Raw genomic sequence first — 12,443 nt, forward strand, 5'->3', positions numbered from 1 at the left:
TACATCATGAGAAACGCTGGACTGGAAGAAACACAAGCTGGAATCAAGATTGCTGAGAGAAATATCAATAACCTCAGATATGCAGATGATACCACCCTTGTGGCAGAAAGTGAAGAGGAGCTAAAAAGCCTCTTGATGAGAGTGAAAGAGGAGAGCGAGAAAGTTGGCTTGAAGCTCAACATTCAGAAAACAAAGATCATGGCATCCGGTCCCATCACTTCATGGGAAATAGATGGGGAAACAGTAGAAACAGCGTCAGACTTTATTTTGGGGGGCTCCAACATCACTTCAGATGGTGACTGCAGCCATGAAATTAAAAGACGCTTACTCCTTGGAAGAAAAGTTCTGACCAACCTAGATAGTATATTCAAAAGCAGAGACATTACTTTGCCGACTAAGGTCCGTCTAGTCAAGGCTATGGTTTTTCCTGTGGTCATGTATGGATGTGAGAGTTGGACTGTGAAGAAAGCTGAGCGCCTAAGCATTGATGCTTTTGAACTGTGGTGTTGGAGAAGACTCTTGAGAGTCCCTTGGACTGCAAGGAGATCCAACCAGTCCATTCTGAAGGAGATCAACCCTGGGATTTCTTTGGAAGAAATGGTGCTGAAGCTGAAACTCCAGTACTTTGGCCACCTCATGCAAAGAGTTGACTCATTGGAAAAGACTCTGATGCTGGGAGGGATTGAGGGCAGGAGGAGAAGGGGACGACCGAGGATGAGATGGCTGGATGGCATCACGGACTCAATGGACGTGAGTCTGAGTGAACTCCGGAGGATGGTGATGGACAGGGAGGCCTGGCGTGCTGCAAATCATGGGGTCACGAAGAGTCGGACATGACTGATCGACTGAACTGAACTGAACTAGACAGGAAACACAAAAAGGGTGTATAAACTCAAACCCAAAACAATAAAGTAAATGGCAACGGGATCATACTTATCAATAATTACCTTAAATGTAAATGGTTTGAATGCCCCAATCAAAAGACAAAGACTGGCTGAATGGATAGAAAAACAAGACCCTTATATATGTTGGCTACAAGAGACCCACCTCAAAAACAAGGGAAACATACAGACTGAAAGTGAAGGGCTGGAAAAAGATATTCCAAGCAATAGAGACCAAAGAAAGCAGGAGTGGCAATACTCATATCTGATAAAATAGACTTTAAAACAAAGGCTGTGAAAAAAGACACAGTGATTTTGGAGCCTAGAAAAATAAAGTCAGCCTCTGTTTCTACTGTTTCCCCATTTATTTGCCATGAAGAGATGGGACCAGATGCCATGATCTTAGTTTTCTGAATGTTGAGCTTTAAGCCAATTTTTTCACTCTCCTTTTTCACTTTCATCAAGAGGCTCTTTAGTTCTTCTTCACTGTCTGCCATAAGGGTGGTATCATCTGCATATCTGAGGTTACTGATATTTCTCCCGGCAATCTTGATTCCAGCTTGTGCTTCTTCCAGTCCAGCATTTCTCATGATGTACTCTGCATAGAAGTTAAATAAGCAGGGTGACAATAGACAGCCTTGATGTAGTCCTTTTCCTATTTGGAACCAGTCTGTTGTTCCATGTCCAGTTCTAACTGTTGCTTCCTGACCTGCATACAGGTTTCTCAAAAGGCAGGTCAGGTGGCCTGGTATTCCCATCTCTTTCAGAATTTTCCACAGTTTATTGTGATCCACACAGTCAAAGGCTTTGGCATAGTCAATAAAGGAGAAGTAGATGTTTTTCTGGAACTCTTTTGCTTTTTCAATGATCCAGGGGATGTTGGAAATTTGATATGTGGTTCCTCTGCCTTTTCTAAAACCAGCGTGAACATTGGGAAGTTCACGGTTCACATATTGCTGAAGCCTGGCTTGGAGAATTTTGAGCATTACTTCACTAGCATGTGAGATGAGTGCAATCGTGTGGTAGTTTGAGCATTCTTTGGCATTGCCTTTCTTTGGGATTGGAATGGAAACTGACATTTTCCAGTTCTGTGGCCACTGCTGAGTTTTCCAAATTTGCTGGCATATTGAGTGTAGCACTTTCACAGCATCATCTCTTAGAATTTGAAATAGCTCATGGAATCCATCACCTCCACTAATTTTGTTCATAGTGATGCTTCCTAAAGCCCACCTGACTTCACATTCCAGGATGTCCGGCTCTAGGTGAGTGTGAGTGATCACACTTTCATGATTACCTGGGTCATGAAGATCTTTTTCGTATAGTTCTTCTGTGTATTCTTGCCACCTCTACTTAATATCTTCTGCTTCTGTTAGGTCCCTACCATTTCTGTACTTTATTGAGCACATCTTTGCATGAAATATTCCCTTGGTATCTCTAATTTTCTTGAAGAGATCTCTAGTCTTTCCTATTCTATTGTTTTCCTCTATTTCATTGCATTGATTACTGAGGAAGTCTTTCTTTTCTCTCCTTGCTATTCTTTGGAACTCTGCATTCAAATGGGTATATCTTTCCCTTTCTCCCTTGCTTTTCACTTCTCTTCTTTTCACAGCTATTTGTAAGGCCTCTTCAGACAGCCATTTTGCTATTTTGCATTTCTTTTTCTTTGGGATGGTCTTGCTCCCTGTCTCCTGTACAATGTCATGAACCCCCGTCCATAGTTTATCAGGCACTCTCTCAGATCTAGTCCCTTAAATCTATTTCTCACTTCCACTGTATAGTCATAAGTGATTTGATTTAGGTCATACCTGAATCGTCTAGTGGTTTTTCCCACTTCCTTCAATTTAAGTCTGAATTTGGTAATAAGGAGTCCATGATCTGAGCCACAGTCCTCTCCCGGTCTTGTTTTTGCTGACTGTGTAGAACTTGTCCATCTTTGGCTGCAAAGGATGTAATCAATCTGATTTTGGTGTTGACCATCTGGTGATGTCCATATGTAGAGTCTTCTCCCGTGTTGTTGGAAGAGGGTGTTTGCTATGACCAGTGCATTTTCTTTGCAGAACTCTGTTAGCCTTTGCCCTGCTTCATTCTGTGTTCCAAGGCTAATTTTGCCTGTTACTCCAGGTGTTTCTTGACTTCCTACTTTTGCATTCCAGTCCCCTATAATGAAAAGGGCATCTTTTGTGGGTGTTAGTTCTAGCAGGTCTTGTAGGTCTTCATAGAACCGTTCAACTTCAGCTTCTTCAGCATTACTGGTCGGGGCATAGACTTGGATTACTGTGATATTGAATGGTTTGCCTTGGAAACGAAAGATCATTCTGTCGTTTTTGAGATTGCATCCAAGTACTGCATTTTGGATTCTTTTGTTTACCATGATGGCTACTCCATTTCTTCTGAGGGATTCCTGCCCACAGTAGTAGATATAACGGTCATCTGAGTTAAATTCACCCATTCCAGGCCATCTTAGTTCGCTGATTCCTAGAATGTCGACATTCACTCTTGCCATCTCCTGTTTGACCACTTCCAATTTGCTTGATTCATGGACCTAACATTCCAGGTTCCTATGCAATATTGCTCTTTACAGCATCGGACCTTGCTTCTATTACCAGTCACATTCACAACTGGGTATTGTTTTTGCTTTGGCTCCATCCCTTCATTCTTTCTGGAGTTATTTCTCCACTGATCTCTAGTAGCATATTGGGCACCTACTGCCTGGGGAGTTCATCTTTCAGTGTCCTATCATTTTACCTTTTCATACTGTTCATGGGGTTCTCAAGGCAAGAATACTAAAGTGATTTGCCATTCCCTTCTCCAGTGGACCACATTCTGTCAGACTTATCCACCATGACCCATCCGTCTCAGGTGGCCCTACCGGCATGGCTTAGTTTCATTGATTTAGACAAAGCTGCGGTCCATGTGATCAGATTGGCTAGTTGTCTGTCGTTGTGGTTTCAGTCTATCTGCCCTCTGATGCCCTCTCTCAGTGCCTACCGTCTTACTTGGGTTTCTCTTACCTTCCACGTGGGGTAACTCCTCTTGACCACTGCCCCTGACCTTGGATGTGGGGTAGCTCCTCTTGGCTGCCCTCATGCGCTGTTGCAGCCCCAGGAAAACCAAGTAATTCATCAAAATGGCCAAAGCCTTTACCTTAAGTATCATCTTCCATTAAAGACAAAAGAGGATATTGGGGGTTGTGGTTTGGGACTTCAAAGATGAGGAAGACAAGCCACATTGAGATGAAAAAGGGAATGTTTGGTAAATAAATGGATGCTGGGCCAGGCAGAGACAATGGGACATGGAGACGAATTTTAATAAGCAGAGTTTGCTGAATTTCTTCCTGTCAACACAGCTAGTTAGCTATGGTGATAATGCTTCCTGGAACAACTCTTCTGTCTACATTCTTTTGGGCTTCAGGGGGAAGGCCAAAGATTATTCCTGAGTCTTTTGGGCCTTAAAATTTATCAGCTGAAATGAATCCTCTTCCCAAAGAGATATATAATATTGGGGTGACAAATATTGCTCTCTTACAGAAGAGACATGTTTTGAGTTTTTCATTAAAAATATGCAACATAAGTTTAAAACACTAATATTTTTGGTGCAGTTGTTACAAATGTGAACAGGCTGCTCAGTTCAAGAGGTGAGGGAAGACACTGCCCCCAAAATGCAGTGACAAATAATCTTTGGGTTGAGTCCTCAGCTTATTAAACTGTCAGTGCTGAATTGTCAGTAAATCAAGAAGGATGTTAATGTGCATCTGTGCTTCAGCTTTCATTGCCATTTGGCAAAAAGTAGCACAAAAAGAAAATGGTAATTAGCAATAAAGGTGTGTTTATTGGTTTGTGCAACTGACAGGCTGTATGTCTTTTCTGCACAGTATGTGTCCTTTATAAAACTGCCAGACAATGGAAGCAAAACCTGTTCTCTCTTCCTTTAGGCTAGAACTTTAGGACCTTGAAGCGCCACTAGAGGAAAATCAATTAACGTGGGAACCAGAATTTATTGTTTTCATTGAAAAACAAAACAAAGAGATTTAGCAAAGTGAGGATACATTTGAGTAGCCCTCAGTCCCTCCCTATTCCAAAGGCCTTTTCTAAAGCCTGCCTTCCCACTCCAATCCATTCTCCATGTTGGCTCCTGTCATCTTTCTTAAGGGAAAATTGATCATGACACTCTCCTGATGGAAACATTTCAATGGGTTCTCAGAATAGGAGCCAGCTCCCTAGAGTGTTTGGCAAGTCACCTGGTGATGTAGCCCTTTCCAACTCTCTAGTTTCTCCTTACTTTTCAGGCCACTATTCCCCATCCCCTTGTAGTCTGCACTCTGAGAAGGGAAGTTATGGGGAGAGGAAAGCAGGCATGTTTATATTCTTCTGGGGAAACAGTACATTGGCACAGTCAGGGTGGAGAGCAATGTGGCAACCTGTAATAAAGCAGGAAGTGTTCGCTCTTGGCATTCTTGTTATTTCCCTTCTGGGTACGCAATTGAAAACTTCAGGAAGTGCACTGGTATCTTCTTTGCAGTGTTTCTGACAACAGAGAAGAATCAAAAAGTCCCACATAAAAAAAAGAATGAATAAATACATTGTGGTATCCTCACATAATGGAATCATACACAGAGTAACAATGAAAGAGGTAGTGGTATAATACATTGACAAATGTCCAAAACTTAATGTTGAATTAAAAATATATATTCCCAAATGATAGATACAACATGATGAAACTTGTGTAAAATTTTTAAGTGAATGAAAAATTATGTGTAGTTTATGGACACATACATGGTGGTTTAGTCACCAAGTTGTGTCTGACTTTTGTGACCCTGTGTACTATAGCCCGACAGGCTCCTTTGTCCATGGGATTTTCCAGGCAAGAATACTGGAGTGGGTTGCCATTTCCTTCTCCAGGGGATCTTCCCAACTGAGAGATCAAACCCTGGTCTCCTGCATTGCAGGCAAGTCTTTACCTACTAAACCACCAGGGAACCCCGGGAACATACATATGCTCCTAAAAATAAAAGGAAGAGACATACAACAACTTCCAGGAGAGAGGTTACTTCTGAGGAAAAGAGGGAGAGGGAGGAGAATGGATAGGAGAGGATTATAAAGGGGCTTTACTTTTAAGGAAATATTTTATTTCATATCCACCTGTGATATTGTGACTTCTAATAATAAATATATATTTGGTCTTTGTTTCAGTCACCCAGCTCCTAAAATCCTTGGAATTTCCTAAGCAATGAGAACAATAAAGATACCTTTGGTTTGTTAATGAGGTGACTTGGGAAGCACCTAAGGATGGAGGTTGGTTGCCAGTGGAGCCAATGTCATGAATAGAAGGTTGAAACTTTCAGTTTCTCTATGGTGTAGAGAAGGACTAGATATTGAATTCAGTCACCAATGACCAACTATTTAATCAAGCTTGCTTATGTAGTAAAGTCTCCATAAAAACTCAAAAGGACACGGTTTAGAGAGCTTTTGGGTTGGTAAACACGTGGAGGTCTAGAGAGAGTGGTGCCTTAGGAGCCTGCCCCCTCACACCTTATCTGGTACATCTCTTCCACCAGGTTTTGAAATTGGTAGTTTAGTAAGTAAAATGTTTCTCTGAGATCTGTGAGCTGCTCCACCAAATTAATCAAACCCCAATCCTCCATCATTAGAGGTTGGAACTGCCAATCTGTAGCCAGTAGGCCAGAAGTACATGTGACAATCTGGACTTGAAATTGGCATCTGATGTGGAGTGAGGGGGCAGTCTTGCAGGACTGAGCCATTAACCTGTGGGATCTAATCCTATCTCCCAGTAGATAGCTTTAGAACTGACTTGTATGGTGGGAAACTCTCCTCCAAATTAGAATTGGTAATAGAATCATTTACTATTATCTATCTAAGAAAATATGTGAAATGTAGCAAATGTTAACATTTGTTAAATCTAGGTGGTGAATATACAGGTATTCAATCTATTGTTTTTGTGTAGATTGTTTGAAAATTTTTTATTAAAAATCATTATCTACACATTCAAAATTTTTTTGCCATAAATGAGAAACACAAATAAAAACTCAACCAGTAGAGTGGATGGAACACAATGGTGGGATATTGTATTTACCTTCTCCTCAGTCATCTGCCTTTTTTCTTCTTTCTTTTCAGGGTTATAGTGCATAACATAAATCATGCATTTTCAAGGGCTTTTGTACTGTGTATTTTTCTGAATAATGGAATATTTCCTGAAGCTGTAGCCATGAGCTATAAAACTAGATAGGGTGTGGACTTAAACATCTAAATGAATGAGTCTTGTGGTCTACTTTACTGATAAATGGGGCTGTTGGGTAGTATAATTACCACTGGTTGTATTTGTTTTCCACAAAGACTCCTCTGAACTTAATTCTTTACACTGTAATGGAGTTTAAGTTGGTATGATCACTGTGGAAAACCATTTGGCATTACACAGTAGAGTTGTACCTATACTCAGCATCAGTTCAGCTCAGTTCAGTTGCTCAGTCGTCTCCAACTCTTTGTGACCCCATGAATCGCAGCACACCAGGCCTCCCTGTCCATCACCATCTCCCAGAGTTCACTCAGACTCACGTCCATTGAGTCCGTGATGCCATCCAGCCATCTCATCCTCGGTCGTCCCCTTCTCCTCCTGCCCTCAATCCCTCCCAGCATCAGAGTCTTTTCCAATGAGTCAACTCTTTGCATGAGGTGGCCAAAGTACTGGAGTTTCCGCTTTAGCATCATTCTTTCCAAAGAACACCCAGGGCTGATCTCCTTTAGAATGGACTGGTTGGATCTCCTTGCAGTCCAAGGGACTCTCAAGAGTCTTCTCCAACACCACAGTTCAAAAGGATCAATGCTTCGGCACTTGGCTTTCTTCACAGTCCAATTCCCGCATCCGTACATGACTACTGAAAAAACCATAGCCTTGACTAGACAGACCTTTGTTGGCAAAGTAATGTCTCTGCTTTTGAATATGCTATCTAGGTTGATCATAACTTTTCCTCCAAGGAGTAAGTGTCTTTTAATTTCATGGCTGCAGTCACTATCTGCAGTGATGTTGGAGCCGAAAAAATTAAAGTCTGACACTGTTTCCACTGTTTCTGCATCTATTTCCCATGAAGTGATGGGACCAGATGCCATGATCTTAGTTTTCTGAATGTTGAGTTTTAAGCCAACTTTTTCACTCTCCTCTTTCACTTTCATCAAGAGGCTTTTTAGTTCTTCACTGTCTGCCATAAGGGTGGTGTCATCTGCATATCTGAGGTTATTGATGTTTCTCCCAGCAATCTTGATTCCAGCTTGTACTTCTTCCAGCCCAGCATTTCTCATGATGCATAGAAGTTAAATAAGCAGGGTGACAATATACAGCTTTGACATACTCCTTTTCCTATTTGGAACCAGTCTATTGTTCCATGTCCAGTTCTAACTGTTGCTTCCTGACCTGCATATAGGTTTCTCATGACCTACCAAGTACACTTCTATTTTAGGCTCTAAAACAAATATGCACCAGGAATCATATCCATAGAAGTTGTTATAATAGCTAAAAAAACAGTCAAACAAGCATACAGAAGTGTCACATCCAAACACTGGAGAATAAATAAAGCAGAGAAAATTAATGAGACCGAACTACAACAGGTCATGCAAGAATACACACAGGATGAAGTAAAGTGAAATCACTCAGTCGTGTCTGACTCTTTGCGACCCCATGGACAGTAGCCTGTACCAGGCTCCTCCATCCATAAGATTTTCTAGGCAAGAGTACTGGAGTGGGTTCCCAACACAGGATAATTCTGTTTATATAAAAGCAAATATATGAAAAAATTAAACTATTTTAAGGGGTATATTCATTCGAGCTCAGTCACTTCAGTCCTGTCCAACTCTTCATGACCCATGGACTATAGCCCACCAGGCTCCTCTATCCATGGGATTCTCAAGAATACTAGGATTTTCTAAGCAAGAATACTGGAGTGGGTTGTCATATCCTCCTCCAGGGGCTCTTTCAGACCCAGGGATCAAACCTACATTTCTTACATCTCTGGCATTGGAAGCCTAAGAGGTACATACATATATAGAAAAACTATGAAGAAAAGTATTGGAATGATGAATACATAATTCAGGATATTACGTTTCTTTCTGGGAGGGAAGGAAAACTATTAGCCAAGGACTTACATAAGACATCACAGAAACTGGGCAGTTTTTTTTTTTTTTATTTCAGTGGAGGGGAAGTCAGGATTTATTAAGAACATCAACGTCCAGGGCATTTTAAAAAAAAAACATATACCTTTAAAGGGCTTCCCTGGTGGCTCAGCTGGTAAAGAATCCGCCTGCAAGGTGGGAGTTCTGGGTTTGATCCCTGCATTGGGAAGAACCCCTGGAGAAGGGAAAGGCTACCCACTCCAGTATTCTGGCCTGGAGAATTCCATGGACTATGTAATCCATTAGCTACTTGATGTGAAGAGCTGACTCATTTGAAAAGACCCTGATGTGGGAAAAATTAAGCACGGGAGGAGAAGGGGATGACAGAGGATGACATGGTTGGATTGCATCACTGACTCAATGAACATGAGTTTGGGTAAATTCTGGGAGTTGGTCATAGACAGGGAGGCCTGGCATGCTGCCTCTTCCTTGAGCTGATTGACTGTTGGCCATGTATCCTCTTCTTTCTGCTTATCAAGGAGCACTTTTTTACAGCCATGTTGTTCCTCTCCCTGCGTTCACTACACTAGTCACTGTGGCGATCTATGGGCACACTCTTTTTGCTCTGTTTTCCTGGAGGCACAGCTTTGCCTCCGCCCCCGGTGTGGGGGTGGAGGGGGTGCAACACCAGCTGAGGAATCTGCCAGAAGCAGATGACAGGAGACTGAGTATCTGAGCTTTGCAACCCCATGGGATTTCCCAGGCAATACTGGAGTGGGTTGCCTTTTCCTCCTCCTGGGGATTTTCCCCACCCCGGAATCAAACCTGCTTCATCTGCTTCTCCTGCATTACAGGCAGATTCTTTACTGCTGCACCATCTGGGAAGCCTGAGGCCTAGTATGGATGACACATACCGTTTATGCCCTACTCTTCTGCTGCTATGGTGGTTGGTGGTTTAATCGCTAAGTCGTGTCCGACTCTTGTGACCCCATAGACTGTAGCCTACCAGGCTCCTCTGTCCATGGGATTCTCCAGGCAAGAATACTGGAGTGGGTTGCTGTTTCCTTCTCATTTGGGCAGGTGGCGCTAATGATAAATCACCCTCCTGCCAAGGCAGGAGACGTAAAAGACCTAGGTTCCATCCTTAGGTGGGGAAGATCCACTGGAGAAGAAAATGGCAAACCACTCCAGTATTCTTGCCTGAATAATCCCATGGACAGAGGAGCCTACAGTCCATAGGGTAACACAGAGTCAGACACGACTGAAGCCACTTAGCATGCACGCAAGCACACCCTTTTCAACACGAATGTGCAGAATGAGGACAAGGTGAACAATGGCTTCCACATTACATTGCCCAGAAATCTCCACACCTGCCCCCAGGCAGACTCCACTCCAAGCGGCTGCGCCCACCGCAGCAGGATCCTACCCAGGCTTCGCAGCCCACGAGTCAAGGCATAGGAGGAATGGTTACAGAACTGAAACCCGCAGCCTTTACCGGTTGCTCTGATGCTGCCACCATCTGCATCCCATCCTCGCCAGGGCCAAAACTGAGTGTTTTGTTGTATAGGGTTGGTGCTGGTTATAGGTATGTTTCTTTTATTTTTATTATTTTAAGTATATGAAGGGAATTCCCAGGCGGTCCAGTGCTTCACTGCCAAGGGTGCAGTTTCAGTCCCTGGTGGGGGAAGTAAGATCCCGCAAGCTGTGAGGTGTGGCCAAAACATGCGTGTGGGTTCTTAGTCGCTCAGTTGTGTCTGACTGTTTACGACCCATGGACTGTACTACAGTCCATGGGATTTCCCAGGCAAGAATACTGGAATGGGTTGACATTCCCTCCTCCAGGGAATCTTCCTGACTCAGGGATCAAACCTGTCTCCTGCATTGACAGGTGGAATCCTTACCATCTGCATCACCAGGGAAGCCTCCCTTTTATGCATGTGTTGTATTTACTAATAAAAACAAGAAATTTCTAATTTAAAAGACAGGTCTAGACATAATGCACAAAGGGAGTCTCTTGTCAGTAGAGATCAGAGATCTAGCCACAGGGCCCAGTTATGGACTTGTTGAAGTCATGATCTGGCTATCTCCTTTTACTTGTTGGTCTTTGGACACCTGCTTCAGTATTTTGTCAGAGGACTGAAAGCTGCTGAGCCATTGTATTGCAATTTGTGAAATAGTTGGACGGCACCCCTGTCTGTAATTACCTCATCTCCTCATGGGAGAAATTCTACTAAATATGTGTTCTGTCTCTTGAGGATTTTCCTATTCCCTAAAGTTTTTTCAAAATGCAAAGCTACCTAAAAGAAATGTCACATAAGTCTCTGTTATCTGAATGTGAATGAAACTATCATTTGCCTGCTTGGGAAAGGAGAAGTAGCTCTGAGTAGGAACCAAGGCGGGAAGGAATGGGGTCCAGAATGACAAGTGGGAGAATCTCACTAAGAACCTTTGTGAACAGCTGTCATCTTGCCTGTAAGTGGTATAGGAAGAATTGGAAGGATATTTCAGTGCTTATTCATTGCTGAGTCTTCCCTGGTGGCTCAGAGGTTAAAGCGTCTGCCTCCAATGCAGGAGACCTGGGTTCGATCCCTGGGTTGGGAAGATCCTCTGGAGAAGGAAATGGCAACCTACTCCAGTATTCTTGCCTGGAGAATCCCATGGATGGAGGAGCCTGGTAGGCTACAGTCCACGGGGTCACAAAGAGTTGGACACGACTGAGCAACTTCACCATCACCACCATTCATTGCTTCTGCTGCTGCTGTTAAGTCGCTTCAGTCATCTCCGACTCTGTATGACCCCACAGATGGCAGCCCACCAGGCTCTGCCGTCCCTGGGATTCTCCAAGCAAGAACATGGAGTGGGTTGCCATTTCCTTCTCCAATGCATCAAAGTGAAAGGTGAAAGTGAAGTAGCTCAGTCGTGTCTGACTCTTAGCAACCCCATGGACTGTAGCCCACCAGGCTCCTCCATCCATGGGATTTTCCACTGGAGTGGGGTGCCATTGCCTTCTCTGGCTTATTCATTGAGTGGGGTATTTATTAGCCTTAAGGTCTTAGTGGAGGAGATAGGTTTGAAAGGGCCCACCTGTGGTATACACATTGTTCAACCAAGAGCAGTGCTGCTGGCCTAAACTAGGAAAATGTCCCAGGGTCATTGTCTAAAGGAAACCAGTTAGAATGCCCAGTGAGTTGGGGCAAGGTGAGGGGCAAAATCATACGGTTGCTGAAGGGTATAAATCCCCAATTGCAGCAAACAAGCAGGAGGGAATGATGGGGAAGGATGGCGGCTGTGCACAAAGCTTCTCAGTGAGATTCTCCCACTTGTCATTCTGGACCCCATTCCTACCCACCTTGGTTCCTACTCAGAGCTACTTCTCCTTTCCCAAACCCTCAGGAATGATGGCAACAACAAATATTAGGAATGTGTACGGTTTTTACAGTTCAGA

General features: G+C 43.2%; 1 non-coding gene across 1 annotated transcript; it reads left to right on the forward strand.

The window, feature by feature from the left end:
* Nucleotides 1–11,527: 11,527 nt before the first annotated feature.
* TRNAW-CCA (transfer RNA tryptophan (anticodon CCA)) lies at nt 11,528–11,599 on the forward strand. Its single transcript has one exon. It is a non-coding gene; the product is annotated as a tRNA-Trp (tRNA).
* Nucleotides 11,600–12,443: the final 844 nt, after the last annotated feature.

The sequence above is a fragment of the Budorcas taxicolor genome, chromosome X (assembly GCF_023091745.1).
Source record: "Budorcas taxicolor isolate Tak-1 chromosome X, Takin1.1, whole genome shotgun sequence".
NCBI classification, from domain to species: Eukaryota; Metazoa; Chordata; class Mammalia; order Artiodactyla; family Bovidae; genus Budorcas; species Budorcas taxicolor.